The 17363-nt window shown below is 37.3% G+C and overlaps 1 pseudogene; it reads right to left on the bottom strand.

Annotated features, from left to right (window-relative positions):
- Nucleotides 1-2367: 2367 nt before the first annotated feature.
- On the bottom strand, nucleotides 2368-3515 carry LOC109457263 (developmentally-regulated GTP-binding protein 1-like; annotated as a pseudogene).
- Nucleotides 3516-17363: the final 13848 nt, after the last annotated feature.

Below are 17363 nucleotides of genomic sequence, written 5' to 3'. Positions count from 1 at the left end.
AAATAATATTTTATGTTATTTTTCTTTGTGAATTGTGTGCAAATTTGTAATTTTTCCCTGAGAGCCAATTCAGAAATCAGACAAGAATCAAAGAGGATCCTTTAAAATGTTTTGCACAGCACAGGAAACATTCTGGAAATAGTAGGGAAGTGGATTGGGTAATAAACTGAAAGTTATACATAAGGCAGTGTGAATGGGGAGGTAGACAGATTGGAGTGGCATGAAGGCCGGTAGAATCAACAGGCCTTCTTATATAAATCAGGGCTCTGATTAACTTATTTGCTTATATTTAAGAGTGAAGAAGGAAGCTCTAAAATAATTATTCTTTACGGTTTCATGGACATAACCAGTGGAATGCAGATCTGGTAATATATATTATTTAACTTTACACATAGAGGGTCTATTTATAGCCCCTTTAGTGAATGATATTTATAAACACATACAATAAGGGGGAAAGGAATACTGCCTCATAAACAGAAATGATGAATTTATGACTTTCATGGAGACTTTTAACAAAAGATGTCTGTTTACTCCTTCACTGCCATATTCACGTGTAATTTTACACTTTCCGAAATAGTCTAATGTATTTTCTGAAAATTGGTTCCAATTTTATACAGATAATAGTAAATCAGTTTTGGTGTTCTAAAAGGCTTTTTAACTTGACTGTGACATTTTCCTAACTTTCTTCTGATCTTTAATATACTTTATTTCTTTACCTACATTGTAATAGCTACCATTTTGATTTTATAACTTGTTTGATTAGGGTTATACTTCCCAGTTTTCTTTCCATCATGGCATATCTAGAAAATGATATGTGTATACAGTACACAAAAGGCCCTAGATAAGGCTTCTTGCTGTGCCCACAAGCCAGGTGCTCTAGCTTACCAAACCCTTTTAAGACCTCTCTGAAGCTGGAGGAAATTATTTCTCATACCTCCATAGACCGTTCACACTGGTTGAAATTCCTTGAGTTTCAGAAGAATGGAACTTAAAGAGGTCATGGTTATGGGATGGGCACCTGCATTGTTCAGCAAGTATGGTGATAGTATGTGACATACCATATAACAAAAATGCCAGTGGGCTCAAGGAATAGATGCTAGTGACCATATAGGGATCTTGCAACATGGTATGCATAACTCAGGACAACCTACAATCATTACAGAGAACATGAGTGAAAACACATGTTTTATTGATGAAGACTTTGGAGTCTTTGATACAATATTATAAATATCCAATTCCTTCATTTCATAAAGGAGAACACTTGAGACTATAGACAATATATGCCTTGACTAGAAGGTAAATTACTTGAATAGAGGTTGAATTGACTAGACTGCAAGCTTTAAGAAGTCAGGGACATCGTCTTAACTGCTATATCCCACTGCTTGGCAGAGTACATAGCACATGGCAGAAGTTTCCTAAAATTTCATTGAATGAATCAATTGGACAGGGTCATATAGGTAATGGCAGAGCCAAATGAGACTTACAGTCTTCCATCTCACAGCTCAACGATTTGATCCACTGTGTATAGACTGGACGTCACATTGTTACCAATGTTCTATGAATAATTCATTAGGTGGCACAAGGCACAAAAGGTCATGGGCATATGCTAGAATTGAATATTTTAAGGATTTACCTTTCCTTCTGTTTTGTAGCAGTTACTATCCAGCATATACATAAATCAAACATGGAATATTTGGGTTGCCATCAAGCTTATATTGACCTTAATATATTTTTGTAACTATAGGTATTTTAAAAAATCAACAAAGTTGGCCTTATCTGAGCTTTCACAAACTATTTTTGTCTTTGGTAGTTACCATATTTTGTCAGTTTTGTCAGTAATAGAATATATATCCAGGTTTGTCTTTATTTCCCATTAATTAAATGATGAAATTTAAAAGCTTAAGAAATTAATGGCTGATGTGTCCATTATGCAAGCATTAAAATCAGAGACAGCACTGTCACTGGAAGGTTATGTCACTCACAACTTCATTAAACATTCATTAGTCTCACCTTAGGTAAAGGTGTCTCTGTTTACATATTTGCAGATTTGCATATGCATGCCCTGAACAAGATTTCAAAAATGTTTATGATCCTATAACCATCTTAATTATGAATCCCCAAATCGCTATCTGTGAAAGCTTTACCCAATGTGGCCATACTTTTTTTCTACCAGGTCCTTTGTGTAGCTCTATATACAAGGTGACACCAAGATAAGAAAGGTGGAATTCCAGTTTGGGTGCCCCCATCTCCCTCCCTTGAATTTCAATCCAGTGGCTGCCAAAGCCAGAACGGGCTTGGGATAGTAGGGTGCCTGGTCATGGAGAAAGCTGCTGTGGTTGGGCTGGCAGATGAGGAAAGGGGAAGGTTTCACTTCTTCACAATCTGAATGACATCCTAGTCCTTCAACAGATGGTCTTTTCCCACTTTTTGAGAATTCTGTTTCACAGAGAGACATCAGACCAGAGCACAATAAAATTCTTTGATGATATGTTTGTGAATCTTCATGCAGAAATCCTCTACAGTGGTCCTAGGGTAAGGTAGCACCACTGGAGATGTGTAATCTAGCAACTAGCCTGTAGATTTGGTATAAATCCTCAGGAGTTTCAGATAGTCCCAGATAGTCCCTGTGTTTTTCATCAGGTCATCAAAATTCCAGTGGTGATGGACAGAGATAGGTTAATAGTGAGACACCTCATAGGTGCTATCCAATTCCTTAATGAAGATCTGTCAATCTTATTTAACACACAGATACTGGGGATATAAAATGTTTTCTGCCACCACATCCATCAATGAGGTCATACGATGTGGCATCAAGACACAGAGTTACATGAGCAATGTGAATTTTGTATTCAGCCAGAATACTCTTCAGTTTCAGGGTCCAGCTCACTGTGAGGGCAAGTGGCTGTGAGATTAATGTCTCCCTTATCCTTCTTCTTACAGCCAATGTTAGGGGGTTTGCTGTTCAAGCAAGTGCCAAAGCCTTCCAGGTCATTTTGGATGATCTTCTGATGTCCTAAGGGTTTCAGAACAATCAGGATCAAGTTACACATTCGGGCCAATGCAATGACTTTACAGCCTCTACCTTTCCCATCCTTGGCCCCCTCACTGATAACCAGGGAGATCCAGGAGCTGGATCTTGGTACCTTTGTATCTGATGATACCAGGCACAGTAGTCAGTGTAGAGAAATCACAGGCTGCCACATGGGAATTGACTCCTGCCAGGTTACTGAGCAGTACTGACTTCCCCACAGATGAAAATCCACAAACCCAATTCGAGTATCACCTGTCTTGGCCATATCAAACCCTACTGCTGGACCACCACCATGACCATGACCACCATGACCACGACCACCAGCACCACCACCACCACCACCAGCTTGTGGGGTCATGTGTTCTCCGACAACCTCAGCAAGGAGAGCCTTAAGTACCTCGAGGTGGTGCACTGTGGCCGTGTTCTTTTGAGTCTGAGCCATCTCCACTTCAATCCCTGCCATCTTGGCTAAGGTGCTGCTCATGGTGGCAAGTACTGGGATAGAGGCTGAGAAGTGCGAAGGCCTCCACACTGACTGTCTAGCATCACACACCTGTGGTGGATCTGCCACCAGTGCGCAAGCGCATTACTTCCTACTTCTCCGGAGACAGTTCCGCCTGAGGCTTTTCCCAGGACTTCAGCGTGGCGCAGTCTCTTCTCCCTCAGCCAACCTTATTATTATTATTATTTTGTCCTTCATTTCTTTATTCGGGCATGTGCTGCGTTGCTCAGCATGGACCTCTGTGCAGGCCCCTGTGTGCATACAGGTATGTACTGTCGGCTAAACTGCACACAGTAAAACAGAGCAGAAGGAAGAGTTTATCGCAAGGGTTTCCACCTGCCAGGCGGGAAACTCAAGGCACAGAAGCAATGAGTTTGAGTTGCTAACAGACTACGGTGTTTTCAATTGGGTAAATGCGGAAGTGCTTTGGCTGTTTCAGCTGATTGGTTGCCTAGAGGTCTTCTTATTTGGATCAGGATCGCTGAGTCAAAGGAACCAGGAGTCTGGAGCTGCTGTGAACCGACTACGTGTTTGGAGACGTGACATATTGTGCCGAATTCTGAGAAGAGCTGTAAATTTCTGCAACTTAGGTAAGCTTACGTTTTGTTTTTCTTTTAATATGCCTGCTTTGGCCAAGTCCATTTTGGTCCCTACGTAAGTGACTTTAGTTTTTGTTTCGCTCCTACCATGTACACATATGTATGCACACATTCGCGGGGGCCAGAGCTTCCGTGGGCTGGGGAGGGTAAGTTCTTTTACAAGTCGGTATTTGAAAGAGACAGATTCCAGAGGATGGGTGGCTTCTTAGGCTGTGGCCTCACCTTGGTGGGAAGCCAGCTCTGTCTGAACGCAAGGATGCAGCTGACAGTGCTGGTGGGCTGAGGGGGTGGGCTGGGCTGTGAGAGGAGCTTGGGTGGACACAGAAGCCTCCGTCCCCCCTTCCTGCCCTGTGCGGGTGGCCAGGTCCAACTCTGGCCTTGAAGTAGGTCATCAGGCTGTGTCTGCAGGGAAGGGGCCCTAAAGACCCCGCGTGCTCTGTGGGACTCTTCCTTGGGCTCTCCTGTCAGAGTCCATGACTCTTCGTTTTCCATGATAATTTATCAAACGATTAAAAATAAGTAATCAAATGCTTGGGGGAGGAATGAGAAATTGAATTTTTGGTTATAATAAAATTCAGTACGGAGGGTTCCATAAATTGTGGCTCAAGAACCACTAGCACTTTGGCAGATTAATGTGAATTATACTGTTGTCCCTTTCACCATTTCTCCATCCAGGCTGTAGTGTTTATAAAGCAGACACTAATGTGGAGATTTAGCAGTTGTCACATTGTCTATAATTTCTGAGGTATTATGGAAAAGAAAAGGTTACAGAATTTAGAGTTAATGAAAACTAACAATTTGACTTTTTAAAAAGGTTGTGTTCTGAAAATTGTGGGTCATTAGGTTTGTAGTTAATACTAGAGCAGAGTCTGGATGTTTTTTGCTTGTGAAATGGTTTACTCACATACAGAAAAGGGTATATTGATTAGTAAGAATTAGTATGTGATGACTTAGAATAAACTTTGTCAAAAAAAACACACACAAAAAAACCTTTTCAGCATTTGACAAGGTTTGGCTGGTATAGCAGAAACAGTGTATCACAATGTGTCATGTTTTTAGCTAATCACTTAATTTTTTTTTAGGATATACTCTAAGGCAAAATAAAGACATGCCAACAAGACGATTATAAAGATGGGTATATTTTTAGCTTGTTATACCAATGTAGCAGAAGAATCCTCCATAGAAGTTGCACAAATAATTGGCACATTTCTGTTTGAACTTTATCAATGACTTAAGACATAGAAGCATACTTATAAAGCTGATCAACATTCATTTGGCGGTACAAAATTAACAGCTAACACAATCTGGAATAAAGTCGGTATTCCAAAATATCTCTAGAGTTGGAAATAATGAGTTGAATTCAACAAAAAGTATTTATATGAAGAGTCCAGAATAGCCAAATTCATAAAGAGAGAAAAGTAGATTAGTGCCTACCAGGGCCAGGGGGAAGCGGGAATTGGGAGTGAATACAAATGTTTGGTTTCTTTTTGGAGTGCTGAAATATTTTGGAGTTAGATAACGGTAATGGTTGCATAACTTTTAGAATATACTAAAAGCCACTAAATTGTACACTTGAAAAGGGTGAATTTTATGTAAGTGAATTATATCTAAAAGTTTGCAAAGGCATTTGTGGTTAATAAATGGAATAGAAGAAAAACTGATGAAGAACAGAAGGAAATTGAACACAGTAAAGAATTTTTATCTTGTACATGTAGCCAGGTGAAACTCTAGTTGCATTTTCATAAACTCATGCATGAAAAAAATAAAAATAGAGGTATGTATTTCCATTATTATCAAGCATTGTTTTAGATATTCTAACCAGGATGTATGTTTTAAATATTCTAACATGGTATATATCATATTTAAATACTGGGAAAGGCAATATTATATTCAGTGCAGATGATTTGATTGTCTATGTAGAACACACAAAAGATTTTTTTTTTTTTTTTTTTTTTTAATTAAATTTATTGAGGTGACAGTTGTTAGTAAAATTACATAGATTTCAGGTGTACAATTCTGTATTACATCATCTATAAATCCCGTTGTGTGTTCATCACCCAGAGTCAGTTCTCCTTCCATCACCATATATTCGATCCCCCTTACCCTCACACAAAAGATTTTAAATGAAAGCAATGAATTTGAAAGAACTCAAAAAGGTGGCTTGATAAAAAAAAAGAAATGTTTAAGAAAGTCAACAGCTTCCCCATATGTTATCAACAAGCAAATAAAACAGAAAATAAAACAGAAAAGAGAGCTCATTCATAAGAACAGTCTAAATAATAAAATACTCAGGAGTTAAATTCATGAGGTATATGCAAAAATGAAACCCTTAGATGGGTCTCAGAGAGGGGTAATTATAGGAAATTGAATAAAAACAATTCTGTTTATGTGCATACTCGTACTTCATTTTTCTAGGTAGAGAACCTAAAACTACCATGAGACTCTCAAATGACTTGAAGAAACAAGAAAGCTTACATATCATTTCTATTGAGCATCAATATCTAGAATATTGTAATAAGAATACATTGATAAATAGGTAGAAGAATAGCTCGGCAAATAGATTGGCATAGACAGATAAATGAAATAATATAGAAAATAAAAAATTAAGAGCTAATATATGCATGTATTTGGTGTGCGATAAAGATGGCATTTAAGATTATTAAATAGTTTCCAAGAAAAAGATAATTAATTAGAAAAAATGTTCTTTTTTACTTCTTCCTATACACCCAAATTTCAGATTTATTAAAGATTTTGTATAAAAATTAAATCTTAAAAATATATTAGAAGAAAATACAGATGAAATTTTGTGTAACATATGAGTCTTTAAAAAGACTTCAAATAAACCATTATTAAGAAATGAATATTCTTCTGAATGCAGGAAAATATAAGAACTTCACATAGAGTATTAAAGACAAATAACAAATTGGGAAAAGCATTGCAATATAGATGACAAATTTTAATGTCATTAATACATTAAAAATTCTCCAAAGAGAGATCAAAAGGAAAAGCGATCAAAGGCCAAGAAAAAAGAAATTTCTCAGAACAATAAACATAACCATTAGACATGTAAAATAGTCAACATACTAGTAATCAAATAAATTTAAATTTAAATAACAATAATATATCATCAGCTAATACTAAGAAGTCTGATAATACCCAGTGTTTGAACAGGGGTTAGGAAATATTCATATACTGATGGTTGGGATCTACATTGCCATCATGTTCTGAATGTCAATTAGCCAATATCTATCAAAAGCCTTAAAAATGTGCATAAACTTGGATTCATTAATAACTGTTTTCAGAATGTATCCTAGGGAAATGATTGTGTAAATTCTCACAAAGGTGTAGTTGAGAATTGTTTTTGCAGCATTTTTTATAATGGTGGACATTTAAAAAGTGTTCAGTAGGGTAAATGAATTGTGGCTGTGGTGGTAATGATTTCCTAAGATAAATGTAAGTTGTTTCTGAGCCTTGTCACTCACTCCGCCATTTACAGCCTGAATCTCTTTTCCTTCCGAACCTGGGCAGGACTCTGTAGCCCCCTCTTTGGAATGAATCTGATGACAGTGAAGTTGGGTGACTTTCAAAGGCAATAGGACTATCCACCGGGCTCTTCCTCTCCTGGGATTTTTCTCCCTTGACACAGAGCTTGTTGTGAGGAAGCCCAGACCACAGGGCAAGGTTACCTGTCGGTGTCTAGCAGAAAACTCTAGCTGACGTCTTGCTGACAGCCAGCATCTACTCGTCATGTAAGGTCGAATGAGATTTCATTTCATTCCAGCCTTCCAGCATTTGAACCACTATTGCTGATTCTTAGCAGAGCAGAGACAAGTTGTTGAATTCTTCCAAACTGTAGAGTTGTGAGCAAAAGAAATATTGTTCTTTTAAGTCATGATGTTTTGAGGTGGCTTTTGTTACATAGCCATAGTACGTGGAACGATGTTTCATCCAAAACTGGAATATTGTGAAGCCATTATGAATGAAAATATAGATGAATAAATATGTATCTTAGAAACATTTAGACAGTTACAGAGTGCAACTTAGAAAAAGGGGTGATCATAAGAGTATATGTAATTACGTTTTGTGTGTGTGTGTGTGTGTGTGTACGTGCACGTGCACAAAAATGCACATAAATAGCCCACATTCAGCATAGGCATACATAGAAAAAGTGGTTGATAAAGTATTTACTAAAATGTAAATGGCAGTTGTCTTCAAATGTTTGGAACGCAGGGATGATTTATACCTTTTATTTTTGCTCATCTTGCTTATCTTGCTGTATTTTCTAAATTTTCTACTACTAGATATCGATTATTTGTTCAATAAGGATGGAACAAGTTTGGACTTAAATTAATGGATGAAGTACAAAATATATAGCAACCTGGCTCAATAGCTCTTTATACGAAAAAGACTGGTGTTTTAGTTGATTACAAGTTCAAAAACAGTCAGCAGTGTCCTACAACTGCCAAAATGGTAATGCACACTTAGGTAGCACTTACAAAATTTCTGAGTTCCGAGGACCAGAGACAATAGTCCTACTATATGACACACTGAATCAATGACATTTTGAGGTACCACAGTTAAAGAAACACAGCAATTGGATTTCTCCCAGAAGAGACGGACTGTGATAGTAATGAGGTCCGAAACAGGGTTCTTTCAGGGACAGTAGAAGCAGTAGAAACAGCAGGGAGTTCTGTTGTGTTAGAAAATAAAAAACAAAACAAAACACACACACACAAAAAAAAAGCATAACAGATACAGGTATAAAGAAGTGGGATTAGAATTCATATGGCTAAATTCAGAGACCAAGAATTAAACAATAAACCTTCAAAGAGACAGATTTGGCTCAATTGAAGACAATACTTCCAATTAAAATCTACTATTCAAAAATTGAAAGGACAGGCAAAGAATGTAGTAAGAGTCCTTCTCTGAGGTTGTGTATCCCAGGTGTCAGGACGGTTAGAGGAACTCTACACTTCATGGGAGGTCTAGCTGGGTATCAGTTAAAGTCTTGTCCCTACAAAATCTGCAAGTCTCTGTCATGTGCTGAAAGCCCCAACAATACACTGTGTGGGTAGTGTATTCCCACGCAGAAGACTCTTTAGAATACCTTTTGTAACAGCCTGATTTTCTGAATTCCCAGTCTTTGTTAACCAGCACAGCTGAACTAAGTTTGGCAATGATTGTCTCAAAATGAAGGAATCATATCTGAGATGATGTGTGTCGTAATTCAGTCTCCTCATAAAACTCCCTAGCTCTGCTTGTCAGTGTGTCTCCACACAGCACAAAATAGACATTTGGCCATTTCTTAAATAATTTGATTAAGGTAGACAGACAGCTCGTCTCAGTCACTGAGCCCCACAAAGGGAATTTTTAGGATTTTTTTTTAAGACAGGCTGACTGTATATCTTCCTCTTATGTACATCTTTTAAGATGGGTTTCTGATATACCTGAAAACCCTCCAATATTTTATTAAATTGTTTGAAGGCAAAAGATATATTTCCTTTTTTTTAACCTACCAGCAATTATGAGGAAGTAATTACAATGGAACATTTGAGGGAAAAGCAAGTCCTCTACCAGTTTTGTTATGATCCATATAATTTTCCTATCATGAAAACCTCATGTGTGGCCCTCCCCGCTGACTCTCAGATTTATCTTGCACTCTTTCAGGAGGTCTGTTATATGAGAAAACTTCACCGTCCTTTTCTTTGCTAAAACATGGGCACATATCTCTACAAGCTTGATATTTGGGCCAGATGATTCTTTGGTCTTGAAAACAGAAGGAGGTAAGAGGGGTTATGAAATTAGGAGCATATTACCAGACGATATATAGGTCTATTCTCTTGACTTTCTTTTGGATACATTCAAACCACTGGACTCAGCATGTGGTAATAAATCATAGAGGAATTTTATGGTATCCAAAAAATTATTAAATTTGAGTTGTTAAACTATACCTAAAATGAACTTAGGCAGTTCTTTAATATAATTCAATCAAAATCATACATAATAGCAGAGAAACTCTGCGTATAACATTCAGGAGACAATAAAGATGCATTATAGATATTTAAATATTCCATTTACTGGAAACAGTATCTCTTTGGAATATATCTAATACACAACTTAAAGCATTTACTGTGGAAATTAAAAACAAAAACAAATTCCCATTTAGAAGACAAATAATAACAGAAGCAAAAAATAGTAGAGATATATGAACATATGATATATTTAGAAGTCTTCACTAATCACCTGGAAAGTCTTTTCAGCAAAAATTCACATTGCAAACTATGTTCAAATGATCTGCACAATTTACTATCCCCTGTGACATGAATTACTTTCAAACAAAATTATTCCTGGGGATACTCCATCTATGGCTAACATTCGCTTTTACTCATTGTGAAAATTCCTGAAGTACTTGGCAAATTGGTGCAATGTTCCATTTTTTGCAGGAAGTCCCATATAATGGTATACAGGAGAGGAGGACTTGCACTGACTTCTCTTTGTCCCCTTGAATGGGACACATTGAGTTGCACTTAATTAATTTCCACCAGTGACTTCTGTTCATTTTCTGGGCAGCCCCTGAATTCTGTTTTTATTGATCAAGCACCAAAGAAATTGTGATCTCATTGACAGATACGAATAGGATAGAAACAAAAACAAGCAATACTCCCCAAAAAAAAGCACCCACATTTCAGCTTAACATTTTCTTAAGTATAAAGGACTGGAAGGTGAACATAGTGAAAGAACATATGATGCCTGCATTTCCCTTGGGAATACGTAGTTATATACTTACCTGAATTATGTATGGGTTGATCATTGGATTTGGGAGAACCTCAAGTTTGGAAGTCAAATTTGTACTCATTGCTAAGCCAAGCATATGTTGAGAAATCACAGCCATGTTTTCAGATAGTGTCACCCTCTCTGCTTTCGCTCCACCCCTAGTCATTTCACTCTATAGCAGGTTGTAGTAATAGTTGAATTTATGGGTTTTGGGGTATGATGACCTGGTCCCATTCTAGCTCTTTGTGACTTGGACAAGTTACTTAACATGCTTAAGTTCTGGATTCTGTATCTTTAAATTAGAGGTAGTACTCTTACCTCATGATTTTGTGAAGATTAAATAGGCTAATGCATGTCGCATGCTTAGAGAAAAGTCTCATGGAGGCTATAGTGCAGCACTCGATGAAAGCCATTGTGATTGTTATTACTTTAACAGTGTTTGTTGTACACAGATGAAAGAAATAGCAAATCTTGCTTTTTGCACTGATTCTGCTCTCCATTATTTTATGTGTGATTAAGCACGATTTTTTTTCCTGTGTGCTCTGTGGTTGCTAATATTTATTTTTATACCTATCAGCATTATTTTTAGGAGAATGATATACTAGTCTTGAAGATTCACCACATAAAAGTGGCCTCTGCCAGCCATATCCCTAAGAAACTGATCTAATTTACAAGAACCAGATGTCTGAAATTTAAGAAGTATACCACTAGAAGCAGGGTTCTGTTTAGTAACACAACATTTTCTAGTAAAAGTATTTCAAAGAAATTAAAGGAATGACTTGTCTTAGAAAACGATTTATACAGCATGATTTCTTTAGTTCCAAGAAAACATAAATTCCATTTGGAGCAAGATTAAGTGAAGAGTATAGGTTCAACTATAAACTTGTCGATACCATCAGTGGTTCCCAAACCTGGCAGCACATCAGGATACTCTGGGACGCTCTTTAAAACAAAAGCTTCTGTACAACCTTGGTCCATTGGGAGCTGAGTAGGTGCATGAAGAGGTGGGGATCTGGTCACAATGAGGACGATGGAGATCTTAGACTCTAGGCAGGAGGAGGTGGAGTATCAGAAGAGAGCTAAAGTGAAGAACATCTCTGGTTACGAGTCCCCATGGGGTTGGCACAGCCTTACTATTGCTCTAACGCTGTGTTTCATCCTGACTCTTTTGAATTCCTTAGAGAGAAAATGTGGCAAAGCTACAGGAAGATTATTAACGGCCCAGTTATGGTTATTAATTTTGCATCCCCCCAAGGGTAAGAATCCTAGGGCTGAGTGGGAGTGTTTTGCCCCAGAGGCAGCATGAGAGACCAGGAGACATGGAACCAGGAATGGGAAAATATCTTCTACATTTGACCAATATACTCGGTGAATAGACCTGATTTAAGCACCTGCTTTAAACCACCCATAATCTCAGAATGAAGATTTAAAGAAGGTGCTTTAAAGAAGCACCTTTAAAGAAATCTTCATTCTGAGATTATGGGTGGTTTAGGGAGGGTTTAAAGGATTATTCTAACACAGAGGGTCTGTCTTACACAACCTCCCAGACTGTTAGCTCTTTAGTCTTTTGAAGTCCTCATATTGCTTCCAAAGGGAGATGTTTACAACATTCTAAGACCAGTGTTTGAAGTTAGAGGGCAGTAGTGTTGCCTTTGTTTTGTGGTACCAGGAAACAAGCTGTACTTTCGTTAGTATTCCTCATTTCAGTAAATGCAGGGTGATCATACATTCCAGTGTGTTTAGTGGTGTAGAGTGCAAAATGGCTACTATACTTTGTAGTAACTCTCACCAAATCATAGAGTCTGGTTCTGGCCTTGTGTCCTTCTTTGATACAATGGATGTAATAGAAATGATGAGTGACAAGTCACGTGACTTATGAGCCTTAAGGAGCTTTGAGTTTCAATCTTTTTGCATGTATAACCCCGTTGCCACCATATGGGTGAGCCATCCTGGTAGATAACGTGAGGCCAGTGGCACATTTGCTTCCATGCCCTGGCTGATAGCAGCCTGACATGTGAGTTTAGAGAGACCCAGAGGCCATCCTAGGTCATTCAGCCACCAACTGGCCTTCTTCATTCTGTCTGTGAGCCCAGAGGAAGTAAGCTAAGCAGGCCCAGACCACAAAATGCTCCTGACAGACTTAGAATCATGAGCTAAATGAATATTGCTGAAATCCAATGGGTGGTATGCTGTGCAGCAAAAGCCAAACCATACACCTAAACAGCCCTAGTTTAGACCTATTGTCCTAGTGTAATTATTAGTAATGCCTCCTTTCAGTCTCAAAACTATCCTTGTTCAAGTGTTTAAGTTCTACAGTCAATGTAAGTAAATACTAGGTTGGTGCAAAAGTTAATTGTGGGTTTTGCAATTTTTTTAACCTTTTAAACTGCAGTTACTTTTGCACCAACCTAATAGTACCACCGTCTACTTATTTACCAAGCAAATTTTACATTTAAAAATGTAAATTAGATATTTTCTGGTAAACCCCTTAAATGAATCCTTATGTCATCAAAGCCCTTTCATGATCTGTATGAGCTGGTCCTTCCCCACCTCTGTAGACTCACTCATGCCATTCTCCCTCTTGTTCCACAGTCCAGGACTCTGGCCCTCTTTTTGCTCCACAAACGTGTGAAGGTTTTTCTTTAACCTCGGGGACTTGATTTTCCCTTCTGCTTGTAATGGCCTCTCCTGCTCTTCACAAGCAGCTTCTTCTGGCCCTTTTGTGCTCAGCTTAGTGCCTCAACCTTGAGATGCCTTCCCGATCCCACCACGAAAAGAGGCTTCACCTGTCTTACAGCACACTCTTCATTTCCGTCATGCAATTTATAACAAAATGTAATTTGAAAAGCAAATCAGTTCACTTGATACCTACCACCAGTCTCTCCCACTAACAAGCAAGCTCCTGAGGCAATTGCATCCTAATATCTTAGCAGAGTACCTGGCAGAGAGAAGCTAAATCCATATTTAGTGAGTAAATGCTGCAGGCTCAACTCTGGACTTGGAATTGAGAGTCCTGGATTTGAGGTTTTCCTCTTCTGGTTCTGGAGTGTTTTATTTTCAATAAATCACTTACCCTTATGGCACTTGTTTCATCATCTTGAACATTTATATTAAATGTGATCATCAATGTAAGGTCAACTGGAATGCATTATTAAATGTCAGTTATTACTATTTGCCCGTATCTCGCCAAATGATGGGATACTTTTTAATGTCAAATGTGTATTTATTTAAGATGTATTTTTTTTTTTTAGAAATTAAGTGTTTTCCTTAAGGTTCAACTTCCTTGCTTGCCTGTAATTATCCCCAAAGAGAAAAGCACTGCCAGCCCCTTCCCATCCTGTCCCATGTCCTGTGAATTATTGTTTCTTTGGTGTGTCTGATTGAGCTGAAGGCATAATAGTAGTGGCTCATCCTACTATACATCTTGTCTTCTGTCATTTATTTCTTGTCTTTCAGATTATAGCTTTTTTCAAAAGCTCATTTTTTTAAACAGACATATTGACTAGTTCTCCTCACAGGTGCTTTTCCTGACAACTGAAACAATCTCTGAGACTGATACCTCATCAGACCACCTCAGTATAGCTTTGAAAATGATGCGATTTACTCCTGATTTGATGTTGGATGATCACAAGACCAGAATTATGGGGATCAAAAGGCCAGTGCTGGTTTCCCATAAATCCTCCGGATATCAGTACATGTAGACCGAGCACCACGCAATTATTCTATTAATAAATAAAACGGCTAACACACAGTCATATCTTATACTGGGAACACATTTCACAATGGCCTTTTGAAACAAATTGCTATATAAAACAATTCAAGTAAAAGGTAACAAGCTATATTTTATAATATATTTTTTTCCTCAAAAGCATATTTGTAACACCTACAAAATACATATTATTTATGTTGTAAATTACCTTAAATACTCTCTGTCAAAACACTTGCCCAGGACTGACCATGGGCAAGACTGAGATATTGACAGTTTGGGTTTTGTGGTTCTTCTTCTTCTTCTTCTTCTTCTTCTTCTTCTTCTTCTTCTTCTTCTTCTTCTTCTTCTTCTTCTTCTTCACTGGAAGTATAACTATGCACATAGTAAACTTTTCAGACAGCGCTGTAGTGTTTATAGTGAAATGTCAGTCTTCCTCTCATGGTAGATCCTTATTCCCCTTGTCCTTCCGGAAGTAACTGCTGCTGAGTTTTCTTCTACATGTGTGTTCTATGGGTATCCATACATGTTATACATACATGTAGATGATGTTTATCTTAAGCACCAAGCTGGAATCTCTTTTCCTTAAATGGTTTTCTCCCTTGGACAACTTACTTAACCTATGTTTATGTCAGATGCCTCATCTATATAATTAACCCAACTTCATAGAGTTAATTGGGAATTAATTGGTTGTTATGCATGAATCCCCTGGAAGAATATCTGGCACAAGGGAAGTACTCTGTGCTAGCTCTTATTGTATTCACATTTTTGCCCAAGATCTTGCATCACTGAGTGACATAATTACATTTTAGTAGGTGTATTTCAATTTTGAATCCAAATGACTTCAACTGAAAAAAAAAAAAGCTATGGTATAGACTATTAAACAAAAACAAAAAAACTTCACAAATAGACAAATTCTTACTAAATTCAAAAGAGGATTAAATAATATTTTAAGCATGAACTTAGAATATTCACTGTAGAGCAAAATTTACCTTTCCTTAGATGCCTTTGCTGTAATGCTAAGAGCCAGAAGGAAATGAAGCAATACAGATAGGAATACACTTTATTTTTAGAGCAGTTTTAGGTTTATGGAAAAATTGATCAGAAAATACAGAGAGTTCCCACATACCCCCTTCTCCCACTGTTTCCCCTACATTTACATCTTGCTCTAGTGTGGTACATTTGTTACAACTGAGCCTATATTGATCCATTATAATTGAAGTCCAATAATTTACATTAAGGGTCACTCTTTGTATAGTACATGCTATATGTTTTGACAAATATAAAATGACATGTGTCCATTATTACTGTATCATAGATAATGGTTTCAATGCCCTCAAAATCCCCTGTATTACACCTGTTTGTCCTTTCTTGCCTCTCCTAACCTCTGGCAAAACTACAAAACTGCTAGAAGATAACATTGGTAAAAAAAAATCTAGGTAACCTTGTGCTTGGTGATGACTTTTTAGATACGACACAAAAAACATGATCCATGAAAGAAAAAGTTGATAAGTTGGACTTCATTAAAATTAAAAACTTCTACTCTGTGAAACACTGTTAAGAGAATGTTAAAAACAAGCCACAGACTGTGAGAAAATCTTTGTAAAACACATATTTGGTAAAGGACTGGTAAGATAGGGCTTTTACATATTTCTTTGCATTTACTCATTTATTTGTTTAAAATATATTTACTGTATCTTTACTCCATACCAGACACAAACTTAGGTGAATAAGAGACAAATAAAATAATAACAGTCCCTATTATTGTGGAGTTTACAGAATGGTGGGAAATAAATTTATTGATGAGATACATATATGATATTATAACAAAAGGTGATTTGCAATATGTATTTGTGTGTGTATATAACCTAGTCTAGTGGAGGGTGTGATGGAGGCCCTTTCAGTGGAAGTCTGAAGAAAAAAGATTTTGATCTAAGAATTTTATTTCCAGCCAATTTGTCATTCAGTTCTGAAGGCAACTGAAAGCTATTTTCTGTCATTGAAAGGTTTATAAAATATACCAGTCATATATCCTCCTAAAACATATTGTTGGATGATATATCCCAATAGAATCTCTTTCTCATTCTCCTCTCCCTGACAAAGCCCTCATTCTTCCTGTTCATACAGAAATCTACAAAGTCAATCTGAATGCTTAAACTACTTATTATTTACTTCATTTTCATTTCTTACTTTATAAGGTTTGTGTTAGTTTATGCTACTGTGCTTTTAATTTTAGTGTGTATTATTAATAATAATGTAAACTTTATATGTAGTAATAATATACATTACGAATGCTAGGCATGTGGTATGTCTATGGAAAAAACAAACAAACCCTGATCTCAGTCCTCATACCATAATTTGATTTGTCTCATATTCATGCATATTTTGGTATCACAAAGTTAAGCTTTTGCTTTTAGATCATGTGCTTCAATGAATAAGTGTGTGCATTTATATCACTGGTTAACCTATGAAAGCATATCTGAAAATATGTCTTATGTTAAATTGTTGTGTCAAAGCTTTCTGTAATTTTTTTTTTTTTTTTTTATTGGGGAAGGGGTACAGGACTTTATTGGAGAACAGTGTGTACTTCCAGGACTTTTTTCCAAGTCAAGTTGTTGTCCTTTCAATCTTAGTTGTGGAGGGCGCAGCTCAGCTCCAGGTCCAGTTGCCATTGCTAGTTGCAGGGGGCACAGCCCACCATCCCTTGCGGGACTCGAGGAATCGAACCGGCAACCTTGTGGTTGAGAGCCC

This window comes from Rhinolophus sinicus, chromosome 8 (assembly GCF_057876585.1).
Source record: "Rhinolophus sinicus isolate RSI-liver-muscle chromosome 8, RSI-T2T, whole genome shotgun sequence".
Lineage (NCBI taxonomy): Eukaryota > Metazoa > Chordata > Mammalia > Chiroptera > Rhinolophidae > Rhinolophus > Rhinolophus sinicus.
This window is presented reverse-complemented; position numbering and strand designations above follow the sequence as displayed.